Here is a 23728-nt window from a genome sequence, read left to right on the forward strand (position 1 = left end):
TTATTACGCAGTTATCTATAGCTGACTGTTAGATAGTAAATGTAGATCTTATTTGATGTATTTCTGTAATTCGTTGTTGCTTATCTGTTTATTATTTGCATACCTACTAATTTTTTTCACAAACGGACTAGTCGAGCAAGTAGGTCAATCTGATCCTCGTGTTACACGTGCTAAACAGTCATAATAATGATGAATTTTATAATATTTCTTCTTTTGCTCTAAATGTAGTTAATTTATTATAAGTAACGGTTAATTATAAAATTAAGCGGATATAAAACAATTATGTTATAATTAACAAGTTAAATTTAATTAGTCAATTTATCTCGACTCTGAGACTTTTATTATTTGACACGTAGGAAATATTCGAAAGATATTAACATTTTATATTAATTCTTAGTTTTCACTTATTATTAAAATATAATATTATCAGATGTTTCAATGTATCTACTAACTGATGATTTGTTTTTTCGGTAAATAGCATGTCGGTTTTGTCTGTAAAATTTAAAATTGAAAAATTGGTCAACTAGCTCTAACGTCTCCTGTAAAACGTATCTAATTCCTCTAATTACCTTGAATTGAGTATTCAAAACATTTTTTAATTATTTTGGGAAAAAAAATGTAGATAAATTATTCTTCATATTGTATCTTAATGCACAATCTCAGTTAACATATCCCGGATAAAATTGAGCTGCAACTTTTTTACGTGCAAATCAATAAATAAATAATTTTTCACTTTATGATTTCTATTTTGATCTGGTAACCAAAGGTAACAAAAGGTGTTATAGATCGGGATACTATTCTTTTCTTTAACATAAAACTACATAAAATCTTCTGAATGTTATTTCAAAATTCCTCGACAGCCGGTCCCATGTGTCTTGTCTATCTTGTTCCTTCAGGCATGAAATAAATACGTAACGGACTTTTGTCCATCTTTTCACAATACACTTATCGTCTTTGAACATTTACTAAAAGGAAAGAAATTACAGTATTAAAAAGAAAACGAGCACAGAGTAGAAATTAAGGAATTAAACGATCGAGAATCAAAACACCGAGGATAAAAGAATGTCTAAGTTGTCGACGAAGTAACGTGTTCATAATAAAAATAATATTCTCTCAGATAATATTTTGACTCCGTCGGTTTGTCTGTATCTTTAATGCACTATTTTCAGAAGTCACTATGTAGACGACGACGCACATAATGTTCACGAACTTATGCGCATCCCAATATCTCCTCCGCGATATGCTCATGCGGATGCACATGAAAAGTGAACCGTGCGCCGCCGCATACGAAACTCCATTCGGCATCCTTATCTGCCATGTATTATTAAAGGTTCTACGTAAGGACGCGAATAAATGCATGAACACCTTATGTAAACCGAGGGGAGCATTCTCAGGCCTCGATTGCGCGAATTCCGTTTCTCGTAGAAGAATTCGAAGCCGGGGAGTAAAGTCGCGCGACGGCCGGGAACGCGGCCGAATGTCTATCGCCGTGTTTATCGTTACCGATACGGCATGCAGAGCACCAAATCCTCTAGTTTCCACGCGCGCCACTTTGTATATGCACGCGAGAGAAATCGACGTTATTTTCCAATCGGTTTTAACATACAGAACTTTTTTTATTTAAATCTCTCCGTGACTATCAGGTCGTTTTTTTTTGTAATTTCATTTGTTTTCTGTTAGATGTCGAGTTTTTTTGCAGTCTTTTACTCTTTTTCTATTATTTAGCTAACAATTTTTTATTTTGCTGTTTCTTTGTTATATATATATTACCTCGTGTTACTATTTTATTTTGTTACACTATATTTGTAATTTTATTTTATCTGTGTAGGCATGTGCTATTATTTTACTTCTATTCTATTACAGATTTGAGTTTAAGGAAACGTTATACAAATGTTTCACCTTTTAAAGAACATTTTTTCCCCATATTACTTATTCTATATTTGCTTTCTCTTTTCTGTATATTAAGTCCTACTTCTCTTGTTATTTGCACGTGAAAGAGTTATTATTATATTCTAAATAAAAAATAATTAAAACTAAATACCGGTAGTATAAAACACATGACGTTAATAATTAAATTAAATTAAATTAAATTGCTCGGTTTGGAAACGTGAATTGTGCATTTCGGTAACTTTATATGGCAACATTCGCGGAATTCATATGCGAAGATTTTAGATGGCTTTCAAATTATCTGAATAATTTTTTTTTTCCACGTGAAACCGTCCACAGAATGGGTGCCGTTAAAAAATTGACTCGCAAATACGTATAATAAATATAAGCGTGTTACATACGGTGCTTGGAGGGAATGTCAGCGTCATCGATGGGCCATCGACATTCCGCAAACCCTAAAATATCCCAGCAGCACCTGCCAGCGAGTGTTTCAGGTGGTTTTAAAAATTGATCGTCACATCGTTCGACGGTAAACGCCATGGCATATATGGAGGAAGAACTAGCCCCTTGAGCGTCCTTCTTTCGCCGTAAATGGTGTCTCTGAGACCGTTTCTCTTCACGGGGGGTCTGTCACCATTCGCCGGTCACACCGGAGAGCCTTGATCCATTCGTCACGACCACGACGATACCACGGACATTCGATCATTAATCCACGCATCCGCGCGCACGCGCACACACGTGGACGTGCGCCGACCGCGTGTGTGCGAAATTTGTATTCAGCATCACTCCTCACCTAATCCAGGAACGTGATCTGTAATGAAAACGGTAACAAATACTGTCGGAATATTTCAAAACTCACTGTTGAAATTAGTCTTTGTGTTTTTAATAACATCAAAAGACTAGAGCTCTACTGCAAAGCGCCTTAATTCGCAAAGCGAATATCGATGATAAAACGGTTGAAATTTGATATTCATCATGTGCAATGAGGTACATTGAAGATTATTCAAGCCTCGAATTGAACTGTCTCTCTCGCGGAATTTAATTTGATTCAATTATTTATCCGCGATTTTATTCAGCACGTGAATAAAACTATTTTTAATTGTAAAAAAATTCGCCGTCGTATGATTTCGTATAAATTTTGTATAAATTTCGTATAATTTCGTACAACTTTTACGAAAGATTATTTCCGTGTTTGAATAAAATTTTCAACAGATTAATGCTCATTATTTCTCCCAGAAACATTAGACGTCACTCTCCGCGACGTAATGCACAAAAAGTGGGGGAATAATAATTACTGGATCGGGCAAGATTTTCTGGCAATTGCGATATTAACGTTGACGGCTGTTTGGAGATTTTCCAGATCCCTCCATGGGTTTGAGATTGCATCGAGGATTCTGTCGACGCAGCCAGCCAGCGTCAGCGCCGCGGCGGGATAACATCGGCCGAACATTCGGGCGTGTCGGATGAATTTAGAATGAATAAACGGGCGAATTTTCGGCGTAGACGCGCGGCGCGATGCGGACTTCGGGACTAAACCCGATCGCGCGATCCGAGCTTCCCTAGCCGGCTTTATCGCTTTTCTAGTCCGGGTATCTACGGGACGGAGGCAAAGTATCCCGTTTCGATTTTATACCCGCGGGGAGAGAAATGGGTGTGCAACGCGCGCGCATTCACCGACGTGTTCACCGCGTTTGCGAGAGCGAGAGCCGGCCGGTGCGGCGTGCGCCCGAGATTTTTATTCGATTGCCGCAGGGCCGAGAATATGCATTTTTTTTTTTTTTTATCGGTATCCGGTGCGCCGTTTGCGGGAACCATCGTCCTCGACGGGTAGCACCGCATATTACAGCGCGCGGGTGAAAAAAAAACATTTATCCGTTTGCCTCTTTTCCGTGCGTGACGACCGTGTGGAAGCGATTTTCGAAAAGTGACGAGCCACTAATAAGTAATCAAAGAATGAAGTGAGAGCGATTTCTCAGATTATATCTCTATTATATCTCTATTTTTACGAAGGAAAGAGTTGCTGAATGCGTACAGGCTAAATCATACTCACTCGCGAATATATATAACATTTTTGTTTAAATATGATATAAACAACTTAGTGAACAAAAATAAATAAGAAATAAATAAGAAATGAGTAATACAGATAAAAATTAAAAAGTTACATCTTGTTCTGCGTATTAACGCACTTAAAAAAATCAAGTATAATTGATATTAATTTTTAATCATTTATGTAACTGATGATAATAATGTGACTTTACATTAAATTTTTATACAATTTTCATAAAGAGGATTAACTTTAGATTTAGTAATAACAATAGCATAACAAATAAAGTTATTATAATGTATGTCAATGAGGGATCATAACATTGACTTCTCCTCTAGTATTGTAACTATAATTTAAATCGTACTTTTTTAGTGTTTTGCTACAAGGCTTATAATTAATTTGTTATTAGCAAAAGCTCAAACATTGTAGTAATAGGTATTTGAAACGTCAAGCTTTACAACATTATATAATATTTATTTATATGTAATCCAGTATCAAATTGGAAATATAATTAAAAAATAGCATAAATAAGCATTTTTTCCCTGATATAAAGAGATTACATTCTATTCTAGTCATTTTAAAACAATTATTTTATTCATTGATATCGCTTTTACAATTGTGCGCAAGGAAGTTTTCGGGTAATACGAGAGCCACCCAGTAGATCGCCTCGTCTCGATCGATTCTTTCGCGAACGGTGAAACGGGTGAACTCGCAGCTTGACATCCGTGGTATATCACGGCTAATCAACGGACCTCGAGTGCGCGAAGTGATTTATGTGGTTTACCGCGGCCGCCTGCCAATAATAGCTCCGGTTCTCTCACCTCCCGCATTCGCTCCTTCGTCTTTGCGCGCGAGATAAACGTAAAGTTTTCCCGCGTATAACGAGCAGCGAGTTGCCGTTACGCTGCGTTAAACAGCACGCGAGTGCGAAAAGCGATTAACGCTGCTCGCCCGCAAGTGTTTGCGCTACGCATCTGCAAATGGAACGGAGTTCTTCGTTACCTTACGTTATCTGGATGTTATCGATTTTCCTGATGTGTACTTAACCGCAAACGCGACAGAGGAAAGACAGGCAGAGTAGATTTATACTCTATTCGCGTCTCTGCGCTATGTCTTATCTTTTCTTAAGGGATTTTTTGTCTTGTTAGGTCCGAAGAAAAGGCATTGTTTTCAAGAATCTTTTATTGTTAAGATTTTTTTAAATAGAAAAGTATTGAAACAATTAGGATGCAACTTTTGTAGAAATATTTATCTTTTGTACATTATAATATTTTTATTATTGTAGATATAAAGTATAATTTTTATTAAATTAATATGTTAATATATAACGTGAGACAAGCAAAATGTAAAAATAAAATTAGTAAATTAATAACTTTTCAAATGGGAAGAATAAACAATAGTAAGGACGATAGTAAGAACCTTGTTCATTAAAATTTCCAAACGATTTGTCGTTTATTTTAGTGGCATTTTTTAAATTATGTAGGAGCGTCCTGACAATACGTTTCTGTTTAAAACTATAGTGAGAGAAAGATAAATATCAGAAACACGTTTCATCGATAGCTCCGCGTTGAGTTTCGGATCCTGGGCTATTTCTCTTTTCCGGACTCCACGCTGCGCAAATAAATACTTATGGCTTCGCGAACCCAGTAGTTTTATCGTCTCTAAGCTCGGCCGCGCCTATATACATACGTTTCACTTAGAGACCGGGGGACTACACTCACTCGAAAAGGACGACAGGACCTTCCCTGGACCGTAAGGCCAGGGGAGGTCCTGAAATGTATAGCCGGAATTGTTCAGTAATCTCACTCACTTTTAGAAACTGATAGAGAGCAGGCCGGATTCCACACCGATAGAAAATATCTCGTGTAGGTTTACAAAATATTTCTATTATTTTTGAAAAGATCCTTAGGCAAAATTTTTTATCAATTAAATTATTGAAAATTCTTTGCTCTAATATTTCAATGGGAAAAAATGTCACAGAACTGTATGTATAGTATTATTAAAGCAAATTAACTTTCAATAATGTAAGTAATTATTGATTATTTTCTGTCGATATACGGATAATGTTATTAAATTATTCATTTAATATCAAAGCATTAATTGAACAATTTAAAAGACCTATGGCAGTTTTTGCGACTTTTCTCTACATCGAAAAAATATTGTTAAGCTTTGAAAGCATTTTTTTCAAAACACCATCATTCAAAGCGGCGGCTAGCTGGAATATGGTTTATCAATCAGCTTGAAATTTTAAAGCAATACTTTTAAGCAATATGTTTTTTATATTTTTAATCGTTATATCTCTATTTCTTCAAATAAAAATTTTACATGGTGTTAAAAATATCCTCCTATTTTCGATTTACTGAGATCTCTCATAATCCCTTAATAAGTAAAGACCGCGTTATTTCATTTCCTGTCATCGCTTTTATTTTATCTCCACATTCAATTCCTTTTATTCTCTATTATATTTCATATACCTTATTCTATTTTATCCTACTCTCTCTCTCTGTCGAGTCTCCATACGATAACGGTCTTTTCCATGACACTTCCTTAAATTATCGTGCCCTTAGCTTTTTATTACATCCAAGGGCTCCCTCCTCCGTTCCGAAAATAATCCTCGGCACAGGCGACGTCACAAACGCGCGCTCACAAAGAAGGGCTCTCGTGCTACCTGACGCAACGGGTGTCGATCTTTATCGACGTCACGCGATATCAGGGCTGAGACACGCCGTAGGAGTCGCAGACGGCTGCGATAATAAAACGGAAACGTCGGACGATTATTTAATTAACTCGAAGCCGAGCGGGGGCGGAAGTAAGTACGTGCGGCACGATAAATCGTGGCGCGGGCTTATTAGCCTTTCATGCGGATCCACCTCGTGGCACCGTTCTTGCTCCGTTGACCCGAGAGATTCTCAATTTCCTGAAGACGCAGCGCGACGACGACGACGACGACGACGACGAACACGGCGTCGTCGGCAGCTGGGGCGGCTAACTGTGTACACTGCTATAGGGCGTAGCGCCTGCTCGTCGGTGCTGCATTATTAACGGGGACTTGTTAACGTCGTTTCTTTCCCGTCTTTCGTAAGAGCGACCACCCCCGCGTCGCAGTGTACACCCCCCTCCCGCAACCATTGTGTCCCCTCGTAGACAGTTGCGGTCTTACGTAACGGTGGCATTCCGCTATGCGCGGCATTAACCCGTTAGCGGTGGAATTCTTCTTCTTAAACTGCAAGGAAAGAATAAGAGGAAGAAAAAGAAAGTAAAATGTTTAATGAATTTACTGGAATCATTTGCAAAAAGTTACAGTATAAAAATTAACAGAAAGATTATTGATGAAAGAATTATTTTGTATCTTTCAGCAGAAACGTCTTGATCTCCGGAGGAGGGAAGAATCTCGAATCTCTATGTTAAGTAATTAATTTAAATTAAGTTTAATTTTAAAAATTTTTTCAGCTATTAGTCAACTATTGGTTAATATACTTCGATGGACACGCGTTTAATGTGTTTAAGTTCTCCGTCTACATATTCATACGGTTGTGTATATTTATGCATATTTTATAATAAATGTAACTGCTAATCTAGTATATAAAATCAACAAACTACTCTACGTTTATTGAATTTATTCAACGCTTGCAAATATGGTCCGCTTATAATTAATCATAATTAATGTCACATAGAAATAGATCGCTTGGTAATGCAAGCGCGAAATAATTCATGAAATTTCAGAAACACGTATATGCAACTAAATTCTCACTTTTACATGTCACGCAGCATATTTTCTCTCTTTTTTTTTTTTGAAAAATATTTTTCAAATTTCGTCGCCTTAAAATAAATCAAGAGTAAATCAAAGAATTCATTATTGAACTTTAATCTGCCAATTCTCGAGAGTCTACATGCTTTCATAATTGTCATTTAATGGCGGGATATAAAAAGTAAAGACTTTCTTGCACGAAAAAAATTGCTGCATCTGCTCTTAGATATGGCATCTACGCCAAGACAAGCAGATCTGAAAGATCTGCTCCGGCAGACTGGAAAACGCGCCCGCTGAAAAACCATATTTAATTACGCTCGACGAGAGTGCCACGCTTCTCCCCGCTCTCGATTTTAATAAGGATTCCGACGCAGACATAAAATTTCACGAATATCTGCTCATTGAAATTCTACTCGTTCCAACCCGATCGGTAGACACACGTGACGGGGCTGACAACCCCCTCTCCCTCCTTTTCTTGGCGTAGTAACCGCCACCGAGAAGAACGAGACAATGTTTCATAAAAACGTTTACGGATGAAAATCCAATCAAGACGGGGGGTTTCTTCAAGTTAGGAGGTCGCGAAGGGTGTAACAATGATTCTTTCAGAGAATAGAAAAAGAGAGACGTGAGAGTTACTTTATTAATATTTCGCCAGCCTTTACATCAAAGTGGAAGTTTAAAATATCTCGCGAGTTTTGAGAATTACATACCATCTTCTGAGATAAATGTGTAATGTATATAATTTTCTTAACTTTCACCGCGCGACGCTAAATTTGCAATTTCACGAATAATGCAAATAACCGTGAAAACGCAACTTTAAATAAGAAAAGAGCTTTTTATTCACTATAATCACATTATATAATATGTAATGACTATTCTACTAGTTTACGAAGTTTTGTGCAAGAGCATATAAAAACTTTCTAAAATAATTTTTCACGTGCCCGAATCTGCCATAAAAATATTTCCATCAGGCTCGGTTTTTTTTTCAAATAAGAATTTTTCTAATGTACGGTGATGTTTTGTCAAATTGGAAAACAAATCAGAAGTGTTGATTCACGTTTAATTTGTATCTTTTTATATAAAAAAATAGTAATATAATAAATAGGTAAATTTCAGCAATTCTGTGAGTAGGCAGCCCTTCTTCCCAATTGTCCATAGAAATAATAGAAATAATTTAGTCGCACACATTACGTAGCGTATTATCACGTAACGAATAATTGTGCGCGTATTATTATATATATCGTGTGCAGAATATACATCGTACTTAAATGTTAGGATAGTACCTGTCTGCCTTTCAAAATTAAACTGAGCTTCTCGCGCAAATGCACGAAAGAGATTCCGATCTCGACTTCGAATCCGATAAGTAATACCGTGAAATTGTATGGGGGCTTACTCGATGTGCCAATGGCAAAATCCTTTAAACGATACATCTCGGGAAATTTGACGGAGCTAATACTTTAATACATATCCTGCGCACACCTTTGCTTTACTAAAAGGTGTACAAGTTTATTTTTAAATGGCATAGCAATAAGAATACCACTTTGGAATAGGTAAGTTCAAGAAGCTGTCGCGCGAAGGAGAGGCGAAAGACTTCGGAGTGGGGGAGAAGAAACTCCGAGAAATGGAAGCGAGGATGAAGCGATGGAAAAGGATTGAAATATATTCCCTCGTACTGCCGGAGGCGGCGCGCTCGCAGTTGCAGTTATACCGAACGCTCACACCGCTTCTTTCCTCCCTCGTCTCGTTTTCTTCTGTCCATTCTCGACTCCTAGTCTTTCCGTAGGCAAAACCTCTTTGCGCGGCAGTTGTCTTCCGCGAGAGAGAAAGAGAAAGAGAGATGTGCGCGAGTGAAAATAAAGAAATAAAAAAAATATATAATAAAGTCCTCGCCAATAGAAATGCGTATTCTGCGTCAATGACATAAATTGACAAATTAATCGTTAATGCACCTTGAAAATACGTCGTAATGGTAAATGATAACTCGTATATTTCTCCTCACGGAATTTATGTGAGAGTAGCGCGATCACTTTCGATCATCTTAAACATCACTTGCTTCGTTTTTCTCTTTTCGAGAATAGTGGAAAATTGAGGGTAAAGAAAATCGCCGCAAAATTCACCGCTTGATTCACTCGCTATGAGATCGTAAATCGGATTTCGCGATTTGCCTCTCCTTTCCCTCGAACAAACATTTTTTACCCTAAGTCACGTATAGTGTTCCCTCGTTTTTAGATCTTTCATTTTTGGATCTGCAGGAGCAATCCTGGCGCGCACGATTTCATCCTTTGCATAAACACCTTTTTTCAATATATTAACATAAAAAGAAAGTGTAAACTCTGCTTCTTCTTTCTTAAATATACAAATTAATATATATTATTTTATTCAGACATAGTTATATGAATTTATATAACTGCAAAAATAAGTTCAGGTTTTATATGTATATCAGTATATATCAGTAGACATCGATTGGTACACTTACAACTGGAGATAAGGTCTATAATTGGGAACGCTGAGAGCAAAGAGGTTAAATCCGACTTTAGGGTAATTTCCTGGGTTCTTAATGAGACGGGCTTCTGCAACAGAAATAATAATCCCCCGGCCCGGCCTGACAACGGCGACGAGATTGCTGCTGAAGGCGCCGGCTGGACCAAGAACGAAGTTCGGGCCGTAACTTCCGCGGCGAAAGACGAGCGGCAGTAAAGGCTCAAACGATAGCTCATTAAAGTAGTCTTCCGCGGCAGCTGCGATCGGCTTCCCCAGTCGAGAGTTCTCTTATCCGTCAGTTTTACGTCAGCGTGTAATTAAGTTCTTACTGGTCGCCGCGGTCATGAATTCTGCACGAACAAACATGAGCATCCATTTATGGTCCAATCAAGTTTTCAATTCTAGCTGTCCTCACATTAGACACTGAGATTGGTTTGATCAACTTTTAGTTTTAAATTTTTACAGGCAAAACTGAAAGTTTTATCGAAAAAACAAATCCTATAAATGGGATGTTGCGCGTATTTAATCTTTCAAGTCAATCTTTCATAATTGAAAAACGTTGAAGATCGTTTTTACAATAACTATTTTGACAAAGGTTATTTTTACCCATTCCGAGAAATGATCAATAAAAAATTGGATATTTTCCTTCGTGGTTAAACCTGAATTGTTGTCAGAAAATAAACGTGTAATTCTTACGCCACTTGCGTATTTAAACATGATAAAAAATACGATACGTTACTCCACATATTTTATTACTTGACAATTAATTAAACTGACGGATTTGGTGGATCTGATCGCGATATTGAAAATAACGCGGCGGTAGAAATTATTTCGCATATGCGGTAATTTCATTATTCGATTCAATAAATAAGTTAAGTTTAATCCATTTAAGGGGAACTGTGTATGCAATTCAGTACCGAAATGTTCTGTAGTGTCGAAACGAGGCATGATATGATTATCGGTTGCATATTGCATTGCCTGACTTTTAGCGGGCCACTTCAATCGGTAGAATTGAAACGAAGTGGTATCGAAAATAACACGACAGAAATTATTATTGATCATCGCCGGACGTCGGGAGCGGCCATGTAATATTAAAACAAATCTCTCTCTTTCTCATTTAAAAATTGGGACAGCAATAGTGCTCTTACATAATTTCCCTAGATAATGCATTATAGTCTTCAGAAAGATTGGTTATCCATATGTATAAGGCATCATTTCCCATTGTGTCAATCAGAATATCTTAGGATAAACAGCAATTGAAAAAAACCTCATCAGCATATATACGTAACGTTTCGTGACATCGACAAAACGTATTCTGTACGTCGGATTGTCAATGTTGCAAAATGCTCTAGTTAGAATCTCACCAATTGTTTCGACGAGAATTATCGAAACATCATCTATGCATGTCCACGATATTACGCATGTCATGTACCATATAATTTCTCAATACGCTGTATACATTATTAACTTGACAATGACAGTCAACATCCGATGATATTCGCGAATTTCGCGATTTAACTTTAAAGTGGGCAATTAAGAAATGCGATAAACATGACACATTCCTCACGTCCATTCATTAACTTCGCTATTTTCCTAACCGAAGTGAAGCGAAACGGACGCGCGAAACGAACACGATTCACGTACGAGAATATATCGCCGGCGAGAGAACGGCCGGACAGAAGGGCTCGTTTCTCATTATCATTCACTTTGGACGACGTTAAATCTTCGGGCAGATCATATCTCACGATTTATGGGAGGAAAATTAAAACCCGCGCGCTTTGTTCGCGCTTCTGGTCGAAGTTTAGCGCTTCATGCCCACCTATTTTGCCTTCGACGAATAATGCACCCGCGACTCGACGGTCCCCCCTGGGACTCGATGAATAAACGATGCCGATGCGTTCCCCGTCATTTCCCGCTGAATAGTCTTCAATAAATAATATGCCACACCGAACTGCGCTACCGAGAAGATTGAAAAAAACATAAACTTCCGACATCTATTAATCGCGAAGTAATTAAGTTCAATTTTCGCAGCGTTATTGAAAAATAAGTGCGAAATGAAGTGTAACGACCTCTTTCAATTCTTCCGCTTTTCTATTTTAACACTTTATCCCTAAATTATTTCGGTCGTCGTCAAAAGAAAAGAATTTAAAAATAACTTTATAGTGAAATATGTAGAAGTGTATATCCAAAAAATCCGAAATAAGTATTGTGATATATTCCATATATACATATATACATATCATTTTTTATTTATTTGCACTTATTTATTTTCACTTATTTAACGTATTCAATTTCCAAATTTAATATTACTATTCTTATTTAAATTATAACTGTGTTTGAAGACTGAAAATTTATTCGGCATTCGGTAGTTTGGTAAGCTTAAAAAAACATATAAAGTTACATAAAGAGAAACATTAGCAAGGATCGTCTTTGATTATTTGTTTTTTATTTTCGTGTGTGTGTGGGGGGAGGGGGCGTATATATGTGTATGATTCTATCTCGAATACTGTCCCTCTGTCGAGGATGTTGTCGCTGTTCGGGCAATCGATGTAAGCCGAAAGTCCGATACAGACTGTGCAAACGGTAAACAACGATACTACAGACTATTTTGATTGGCAGAACGCGCTAGAATTGTAAGTGAATGCAAATTTCGATATAATTCCGATTTATCAGGAATCGGATTTTGGTTTCACTCGAGCACTTCGTGTGTGAATACTTAAAAAATCTCGTGTCCGTTCTACATCCATAAATCTAATTGATGATAACGAAAATTTTATTATAACATATGCAAGTTTCTAATCATATTATTTTTTTAAGGCACGTCACGCGAGCGACTCTCTTCCCAGTCTAAACCTACTCTTAATTTCGTTCAGATTTTTCTCAGACTGTGAAACGCGTTCTTAGACGTTCAATTTGCAAAACGTTTGCGAGACAGTTTAAAAAAGAAAGGTGAGACGCATGGGAAATCGGAGGGAAACGGAAAAGGACAGAGGTGTGAAGGGGTTGACTCGATAAACGGTCGTCTCGGTGGACGTTTAAGACCCTTACATCGCCCTGATATTGCTAAACAGCGTTGGGAAATATTAACTTAAATTAAATTACGTATGAGTGCGAGGAAAACGCTCGTACATAGATCAGTCTCACTTTCACACTAAATGGCGCGTCAAAATTATCTCGGTCATTTTCTGTGTAACGTTCAGTGAAAACAAGATTTATATACTGAAGAAAATTTTGTTTCGGATTTAACATTTTTTTCTTAAATTCAAAGAAATTTATGCATTTTTTTAGAATAATTCAACCAAGCAAATTATTTGAAAAAATTGCACAAAATAATATATCTCTTTCAAATAATATGTATTTATATCTTAAAATAAATATTTGTTTAAAAACGCAAAATTCTTTTAGTTAAACAATTTTATGTAAAATTATTAATGTTATAAACAATTTCACTTGAGCAATTTTATTGTTTCAGTAAAAGTTTTGGGTTACTTGCATAAAAAAATTCGTGTCTTGTTTCAATAAAATAATTTAATTGCTTCAATAAATTAATTTCAAAATAATTTAATAATTTAATGCTTTTAATTGTAATATACTCATTTATTGGAATAAAATGTATTTACTTTTCAATAGTTGACTAATTCTTGCTTATGAAAAAACATTATTTTACTTTAACAATCTTGCTTATGTTTACAATTACAAAATATTATAATGTAAAATATTTACGGCAAATATTAATAATCAAATGTAGTAAACCACATGCTCTAAAAAATGAAACAATATCATTGAAAACATTCATATTTTTAATGAAAATTTTTAATAACTTTATCGCTTAAAATGTTATTTTATCAAAAAATATTATTTCAAACAATAATGTTCTTCTTTTACAAATAGTTTGATGCAACAAAATTAAAAAAAATTGTATTCAACAAAATAATATTTTATCTAAAGATATATTGTTTCTATGAAGTAAATGTAATAGAAAACAAATAGAAATACTGAATATAAAAAACACTTCTTTTTCTCATGTATTTTGTATAAAAATTCTTATCCAATTTTTTCACGCTTTAAATATCCTGATATTTTTGTGTAAATATAAAAAGTGCCAAGATTCCAAGTCGTAAAATATTCTCGATTCGCATAGAAAATTTGTTGAAATTTTCATTTTTCATAATTTATATATTACATAAATTAATTTAAAAAAAAATATTATTCCTGCCAATGGTTAAAACGCGGCGTTTTTATATGAAAACAACCGTGTTACGTTTTGTTTTTTTTATATAATGTAATGGTATAATAAGCGAAAATATTATGTACGCGATGGGGTTTGTCCAATTTAGAGAATGTCATATAAACCGCGGAGCGAAATTTTCCCTGGAACGTTTCATCTCTCGTCCTCCCGTGCTCGGATGCCCCGCCGGCACCGGTCTCGGATCCATTACTACTGTCGTCGAGAACTTTCCCCGAGGGAGAATTCCGCGATTCCGAGATGTCGAGCGTGCCCTAATCTCCGTGATCTGCGATTGTCGCGCGCGTATATGAAGACCGTTTAAATAAGAAAACGGACGCGGTCGCCACGAAGCGCGATTTCGTTTAGGAAGACGGAGACACGCGCGGAAATTTATGTCGACGCGAGAGGTTCCGCGCGAAAAATATGTCTGGCGAATGCATGGGGAAAAGGGCTGTCGTCACTTTTGATATTCTGATATCGTAAAGATGCAAATAGTTTAATAAAAGACAATAAAATAATCGTAAATAACTTCATACGCGACGTATTGAATGTTCCGTCATTTATCACATCGCCCGTTCTCTCCTTCTCATTAATAATGGATTCTTTAATAAATTCAAAATCGATATTTTACTCTGGATTTCTTCTTAACACACATTCGATAAGTTTGATAAATGCGACAGCTGCTGTGGGACAAGAAAACATTTTCGTACATATACTTGAAGCAATAAAATTATATCGTTAATCTAAAATCGAGCAACTTTTTTCCTCTCATTTTGCTGTTCGTCGAGCGAAAAATTCTAACAGGTGTCCTGAAATTTAGGTACAGTCGAGCGACTGCATTTTCAAGATATTGCTTCCGCGACAACAATATAACCGTGGCAATGGGAGGAATAAAGAAGTTAGATGAAAAGATTTGAAGGACGAGGGAGTCGCGCGTCGTTTCTTATAGGACTAAAGATAGGAAGGATGCATTGCTCTCGAATACTTCGATCGCAACGAAAGCTTAACCTGCTCCCTCGGTCTCGAGACACCCGATATAAACTGACGGTAAAGACGTCACCTCTCCCGTTCACATCTATTCGCCTCGTTCGAAGCAAGAAAAATTCCCCCCGCGACGCAATGTTCTCTCTGTCGGTGCGGCAAGTTCTACTTGGCGGACAACGACGTTAGACTCTCAGGCCGAAGGGAAAAGGTAATCCAATAATTACTCGGCTCTTTAATTTAAAGATTAATGAGAAGTATCAGCGAGTGCAATTTTTTAGTTGCGCAGTAGTTAGACGACCTGGCGCTCTCAAAAAGAGGCGGTGGATCGAATTTCGTTTAATTATTTATGAAGTGGAATTCCCGTGTTACTTGAAAAATAAAAAATTGTCAAATATAACATTCTACAAGGTTTACCGCCGGCCTCCCCGAAAGCGACTGAGTTTTATTGTTAGTGGTTGCTCGTCCATGACGTCGCGATATTTTCTCACAACACAGCAACACTGTGAGGCGAAAAGACAAAGGTACAGTTTGCCTCTCGCGACAATTCATCTTTGCCCGCAGAGAGCACGGCAAAGGACGTTATAGAGGATAGGGCCGCGACAGAGGGTCGTCGCTCGAGAGGAGGGAAAACGAGAGGAGCCGGCGGCCGAGGTCCAGGACTCTAAGTGAATACTGAACAAACACTAGAGCGAACGAAGAGAGACTTTCGCGGACCGTCTGAGGAACACTTCCTCGTCGAGAATACAGTGTAAGATTATGCGAGAGCAGAAACTGAAGAGAAAAGAATGGAGGGGGGGAGGGAGGGGGGATAATTGTAACCTTCTTGTAACCTTCTTACTCGAGCGTTCACTGAAGCCTTCCTTCAATGATTTGAACGAGCAAGTCTCACAATCAATTTCGATGCCCAATAAAAATGGAAAAGTAATCCCTACGTTTGTTCCGAATAATGGAAACGCGATATTCCGCGTAAAATCACGTATTTTTTTCAGTCATTAAAATTTTTTAAATTTTTAATAAATTCTTTTAGAGCAAGTAAATCCCTTTATAAATCCTCTTTATTCGGCGGAATACCACCGTTGATAATTTCAATAGTAGATTTTTGCTCTCCTCTATCTATTTGATATACACTTTAAATTACAATTGAAACCACGTCGTTATCAATTCGTGATTAAATATCAAGACTCGGTCGAATTCAATATGATTTTAATCCGCATATTCGTTTATGTCGTGCGATGGCAAGATTAAATTCTCGCACAGCTCGATTTGTAAAATGTCCAATTAAGATAGTATCAGCCGTTTCGCGAAATAACATGGTTCTCAATACCTTTCGCGATCGATACACCGACCCCGAAATGCAAATACCGGCGACATTTGTCAATGGTGTTTCCACCGAACGGCGCTTAATGAAGCGAATTAGCAGCCGGCCTGATTTCCACGCTACGATCTCGCGACGGTCGTTAAAATATCGCGTGACAAACTTATGCCTGCCTCAGAAGAACGCGTTAATTAACATCTCGTCCAAAGAGTTCAAGCCAAGATATTATTCTTTTAGTTATTTTCATGAGTTTTCGGCAAGTTTTTCTTCAGGTAATCGCTCATTTTGAATTCAAAACTACTCCGGATTACGATGCCAATATTTAAGCTCGTTGGAGACTTTCACGTGCAGATTGAAGGCTAAGATTTTGGGTTTGAAGCGACACATCAAGGTACCGGATCTTAAAAGAATTGAATATTATAAGAGACAGATTTTAATTCTATTAAAATAAAAGAGAGCTACTGCGCAACAAGAGTACTTATCGTGCGGTAAAGTAGAGTCGATCAAATATTGGTAATGAAACGTTCCCCATCTCGTTCTGGATTCTGCGAGCAAGGCAAAAAGAAAAGGAAGTTACGCGAAACCCAAATAAAAGACAGAGATAATACGAAACGACGGCGGTTGTTTCATTACGGCAAGCGTCTGCAGTTCGACGTTATATCGGCTGACTTTATCTGCGCGGCGCACTCGAAGACGATAATTACCTTCCTTTTTCGTGAATCCCTCCGAATCTCACGCGAGCCGCATCGAACACGTTCGTTCCAATTATTTCTTTCGCTCTCCGCGCGATTGGGTGTACGTCTCGAAGTTTAGCATCGCCGTTTTCGGCTCGAAATAACCGAACGATCTATAAATATTACCTTCATTTTTTAAGATCCTTTCGGGTCTGAATTTAGAAAAAGTAGGACAAATGTTGTTGTCTAGTTATTTAAAAAATAGATCCCTTAAATATTTTGGTGAAATATTTTACAATATATTTCTTCAATTAATGTGAAAATAATTTACTTTAAAACAAGCTCTAATTAAACTAAATATAACTTAACATTTACCACAAATATTACTTTTTTAAAAACATACATATGTATTTATACCGCTAGACTCGAAGAAATTAAAATAATACAAATATGAGATAAAATAAAAGGAGATAAGAGGAAATAAAGGAAAGAAAGAATCTACGAAAATATTTTAAAGCGGAAAGATTGTTAAAAGGTGGCTTGGTCTCCGAAATTGCACAATTAAATTGTTAATAATGAAATAAAATAATAATCATCTCTTTCGATACGTAGCTGTCATTTAATCATTCTCAAAACGCCACGTCGCCGAAACAAATCACGCGCCGATTGGCATGCAGCGTGCGGGATTGATACAATTGAAATGCTAGTTGTCGAGCAATCAGTTTAAGCCTGGTGAGGGAAGGTAAACAGTGATGTTAAAACCGCGTCCAGCCTATCGTTTCGATATCGGCAGAAGCGCGTCGATGATGTATTTTTAGTCGATGAATATTGTACGTCCGCCCTCTCTCTCTCTCTCGTTCTCTTCTTCTCTCTACTGGACCATCGTTGTCGAAGCTGTAACTACCTCACGGCCCACCTACCCCCGCTTTTGCCCCCTTCGGGCCACGGCGACCGCGCGGTCGAGTGGACTTTAATGAAGACACAGACACAAGGCGGTTCTGGTCACGTCTCTAACAAGATAATCAAACAAAAATCGATGCGCCGATGGGCCGAGCTTGTCGTCGGAACAAATGACGCCCTTCCGTCAGTTTTAGCCCTTCGGGCACTAACCGCCTCTCTGCAAGTAGGTAAAAGACCGGCGGCGGGGGTTAAGCTAGGCGGACGAGGCCGACTAACGTGCATTTAATCGCGATAAGTTTCTTGCCGATAATTTCGCAGTTAGCGTAATCGAGGGACGAAAGTCCCGAATTTCTCGCGCGATGGGGTTTTCTTAGAACGTCCAGCAAATGCACTGAGAAAAAAAAAAAAGTTGCAAAAAGCATAATATCACTATAATTTATAATCGCTTTCGAACCCAACCATATCTTTATAGTTATTCAACAATATAGATTATAGTTTGTTTAAACAATGTTAAAGTTCACTTAATCATAATTTACACAACTTATGATATGATTATCATAACCAAAATAAGGATCTTAATATAGTAAGTTGTACACACACCATAAAACAATCAGTATCAGCATTCACTATAAACATACGGTTATTATTAACATTATTGTAGTAATAATTGCTGTAAAAATAATATTACTGGCTATAATTATTTTACTATGCAATTATAGTCGCAAGTATCTCATTTTTTCTCAGTGTATGCAACTAATTTGATTAATTATTAATCTTTGTTATTTATTTCTATAAAATTTACGCAAAAAATCAATATTGTACATAATTCCGTATCTTTGTTTTTCATGCCATCATAGTTGCAACGTGAAACATATTTAATTAGAATATGAGATACAATGATATCAAATTTGTGAATCAAATTTTTATATCAAACTTAATTTTCTTTAAACGTTGACGAAAGAATCTTTTAAAAAATTGTTAAGATGTTAACAAAGTTTTTTGCTAATAATATAAAATCAACTTTGGTTCTTTTTACTGTTGTGCGCACTTTAACTATGTAAAAGAATTTGGAATTCTGTAAAGCCAATTTAAAGATATTTTCTAGTAAACAAAAAAGGTCGGTAATTTACTTCAGGATTTCTTTAACGTTAAGAAATCCGTCAAAAAAACTAAACGGAAAAGAATCGGTTCACTGAGTAACCTATCATGCCGTAAAAGTTAGCCCGCGGAAAATCTAGTAAAGATTCTCTTCGAGTACGAAATTGATGTTTACTGTTGTGAAACACATAAAAGCTGCGCGTTTCCGCTAAATATTCTCGGAAAGGTAAAAAAAAAGGGAGGATAAAAAAATAAAAGCGTCATGTCCATTGTATTCGAACATGTTACACTATTGAAATAGTAATTCATCTAAACGTGCGAAACAGCATTTCTGTATACCCGATCAAAAGGAACAAATAAAATAAAGGATGCGTTTAGTATTTCGCGATTCTCGAATTTATTGCTGACAGCAAATAAATCCGAGACGGATTTACACTGGCCCGGTCACTCGGTATTTCACGAAATAGTGATCGATGGGCAAATACGTCTTTGCCAATATCACCGGATGCAGCGGCCCGCGTCGCGTAAAGTACAGGCGACGTATACCAATAACAAAAGGGTTACGACTTTTTTCCGCCGACACGGTTAAAGTTTACGGGGGCGCGGTTAACGGCGACGCTGCCGTAATTCGTGAGCGATAGGCATAGTTTTAATTAAAAAACAGAATTCGCCACCGCTGGCGGAAATAACGAGGGCGGAAATATTATGTGTCCGGCGGGCCGGCAAAGAGAAGCAAAACTTTAATTGGTACGAACGCGCGTATGTGCGAGGAACACGTGGATAAGAATCTGCGCGCACGTGATACGATTGGGTTAATTAATTACAGCCTGAGCCCGCGCCGGTTGTAAAATATACGAGCGCGTATTGGTCGGATACGCTTCGGGAAGCCTCGTGTATTATTTAACATTTGCATATTGATGCTATAATAACACTCATGTGCAGTCCCTCGGACGCCGTAGAGGTGTACCGATAACTTCGATATTCCTTCGCGCCGGGGTGCCTTCGCGACTGCATTTCAGAGACATAGCACCGTCTTCAAGAATTCATGTGTAAATCTGAAGTGTCTCGAGTCTCATTTAGTGAACACTGCTCGTCCATGTATTTTCGCAGTCCCATGTACTTTAAGGTTAAGGGTAATATATATATATATAATAATAGTAAAAAATATACATTATTTGTTTTATTATTAAAAAGAAAGAGGGTGAGAGGAAGAGCGCGGTCGCTGATACCAATATCCGTTTTCCGTTTTATATTTTTTTTTCAATAAAAAGTAAAAATAAAACTTTAGAAATATTAATGCGAACCAGACGGTTATCTTTTATTCGACGGTAGAGCAGTTTTAACAACAATTGTTTCGAATTTTTTGTAAGCATACTTTTATCTTATTCAATTCCACGTTAAGTAACTCAGATTGGGATAGCTTACTAAATTATAGATGTCACGGAATGATAAAGGCCACTGTTAAGAGAGATGATGTTATCAAGAAGTTGAGAAGGTAAAAGAAAACTTTATACACCTTTTTTTTTTACTTTTGTATCATATGACGCGGATGTGTGTTTGTATGCGGCATGTTCTACAATTTCGCGCGAATACGATGACCCAAAAAGCGTTTATAGCTCCGAAAGGAGCGTAAACAAAGCCACTGTCGACGCCGGCGGAAACCCGCTTTTCCGAATTGCGCGTCGATAGAACCGCTCTCTGATAACGCTCTTGACGTTTATTTTTGTTTGGTTTCTCCGTTACACCGGCAGCGCAGCGCGCGCGGACTCGTTTTCCAGATAATTTTCTTTTTCATGGACACACATCCGTCGACGGATATCGGTCGGAATGAACATAAACGGCGGTCATAACGCTGGTCGATTGGCGTGAATCTACACGCATGCACACACGTTCATTAATCCGTTACTTGCCACCGTCGAAAAAGCGTATGCTATTAAAACGCGTGGTCGCGAAAAAAAAAAACATAAACCGATGCGGCCGGCAAAAAAAAGATGCAACCGCGTTTTATAAACTGCGAGATAGAGCTGTGTTTTTTTAGGGCGGAGGGAGGGATGGGGGGCGTAGGACCGACTAATTTTCATTCGCGATTGTCGCGACGTAATTTCTCAGCGGCTCGCGAAAGTCACGCGCACGGCGAAAAGCCGGAGCGATTGACACTACGACAAGTTTCGCGCCACCGATGCGGCTCACGTAGCGCCCCACTGGATGAAAAATCTCGACCATAATTCATCTCGAGCTGTACTCCCCGTACTTTCCTTCCTAACCGAGCACAGAAGTACGTCCCCGCCGTACGTGCATGTGTGTGCGCATAGGTGTGCACGGGCGGAGATTGCTCGAGAATATAAAATCACGTAATGGAAAACGGCGCGCGCGTGGGAGGACGATACGCGCGCGATGTTTACAGCGGCGAGTGTTTTCTATTATATTTTACGCCTGATATCAGCCGCGCGCGAAATCATCACGTCAATCGAGCAATCTGCGGACACTTTATTATATCCTCAATTTTATATATTTATAAAATTATTACGTGTATTATAATTCTTTGTATACTTAATTCTTAACTTAAACTATGTTTACTCAAGATACACACTGTGGACTGAATAAGTCCATCATAAGTTGACTTTTTTTCATTTCTAAAAACTATGGGACTAAATAAGCTTTGATAATTTGCCAGATAATCTCGTTTATTTCTATTTTCACAGTTATTTAGGGACTTCGTTACTCGCGGGAGATTGGTCAGCTGCGAACGACTCTGAAACAGCAATTAACTTGTTCTACCGTAAAAATTCAAATGAGCTCTTTGACTTTCGTACAACGCGTCACACATGTTTTGATTTGCTTGATCCCACGAATTTCGTTATTTGTTCAATGCGAACGTATATAGAGTAATGTTAATTCCTTCGTCGTTTAACACAGATGATTAATTTTTCGAGGTAGTAATTAGAGTTTAACGAGAATTGAAACCTTTGAGCAAACGGGAGATTTAATTAAGATCAAGATACAATTATTCTCTCGAATAACAAGTGATTTAATAATTCTCTGTTTAATTATTATCTGATAATTATATGGATAATATTAAATATTTAGTTAATATTAAATAAGTACTCGAGACATTTTTACTTATGTATTTTACATGCCGATTCTATAATAATGATAGGACTAACCTAATATTATTGTTGAAAAATCGATATGCTTCAATTATTTGAGGGACCAATAAAATTATTATACATTCTGACTTTTCAGGATACAATTATCATATGTAATATATTTCGATTTTATATCCTTTAAAAGTGAAAATTCAGTGTATTATTTTAATACGCTACATTTTAAAGTATTACCAAAAAATTTAAAAACTTTATAGATTTTGCTATTATTAGGTTTGGATATCTTTATAAAATGTGAACATAATTCTCTTATTAGTTAAAAAATTATTTAATTTTTTGTTAATCTCTTATGTAAAATCGTTTTTACAGTACTCATTTGCAAATGAGTACTATAAAATATTTAACTAGGAACTAGGACTATAAATTCAATTAAATTTTTGGTTCGTATATTAATAAAACTCTAATAAATGTCCATATAAATATAAACAATTCATTTAAATTCACTCATTCGTTTACAAGTTATTTATCTATTACAGCAAATAAGATCATTTTCGCTGTATAAATTATTATAAATCAAATTTCGTTATTTTTTTCCTTGCAACTGATTTTAAAGACAAAAAATTGAATATTTACAATTAAAACTTTCTGTCATTAATTCATAAACAAAGAAATTTAAGAAACCTGTAAGAAGTTTTAAATATCCGTAACTTTAGCTGATATTGTAAAGCCAAGATAAATTTAAATTAAATATAGTGATGTTAAGTTATGTTTCTTATAAAATTACGAATTAGCTAGTCGATCGATTCTGGAAAACATAAAAACTGAGTTAGATCTTATATAACATCTTTTCCTCCTTCTGAATAATTCAATCGTCGTCAGATGTAAACCTCGTAAATTGGCTTTAAACACGCCCGTCTTTCGACTCCTGGTTTCCCCGCGAGCGCTTTGCGATTGAAATTATTTCAGCCCCTTCAAGGCGCGTATCCGTCAACGTCGCTCAAACGTCGACACCCTTTATATCTCTCTAAAGTTACGATCGCTCGTCGTTTTACGAGGTAAGAGGAAACGAGGAAATCAAATGTTCATCACATATACATATATATTTCTACAAATGAAATATTTGATCTACATTTAAGTATTTTCTATTACTTTCGAATTCAATGTCTTTGATCTTCAGAAATTCCATGTACGCATAGAAAAATACTGCCAAAAAAGCAATTACTTAAAAAGCAATAATTAAAAAGAAAGATGCGTAAAATAATTAT

The 23728-nt window shown here is 36.8% G+C and overlaps 1 long non-coding RNA gene across 3 annotated transcripts in view; it reads right to left on the minus strand.

Annotated features, from left to right (window-relative positions):
* Positions 1–458: 458 nt before the first annotated feature.
* The window catches only part of LOC118645961, a 200964-nt gene continuing 177694 nt past the window's right edge, over positions 459–23728 (minus strand). For 2 of the 3 annotated variants that reach the window (XR_004963596.1, XR_004963595.1), the window contains one exon: positions 459–2698. This is a non-coding gene — a long non-coding RNA (uncharacterized LOC118645961). Of the gene's footprint in view, positions 2699–10155; positions 13476–23728 lie in introns of those variants that run through there. The other variant, XR_004963597.1, reaches the window with a different exon arrangement.

Source organism: Monomorium pharaonis, chromosome 6, assembly GCF_013373865.1.
Source record: "Monomorium pharaonis isolate MP-MQ-018 chromosome 6, ASM1337386v2, whole genome shotgun sequence".
Lineage (NCBI taxonomy): Eukaryota > Metazoa > Arthropoda > Insecta > Hymenoptera > Formicidae > Monomorium > Monomorium pharaonis.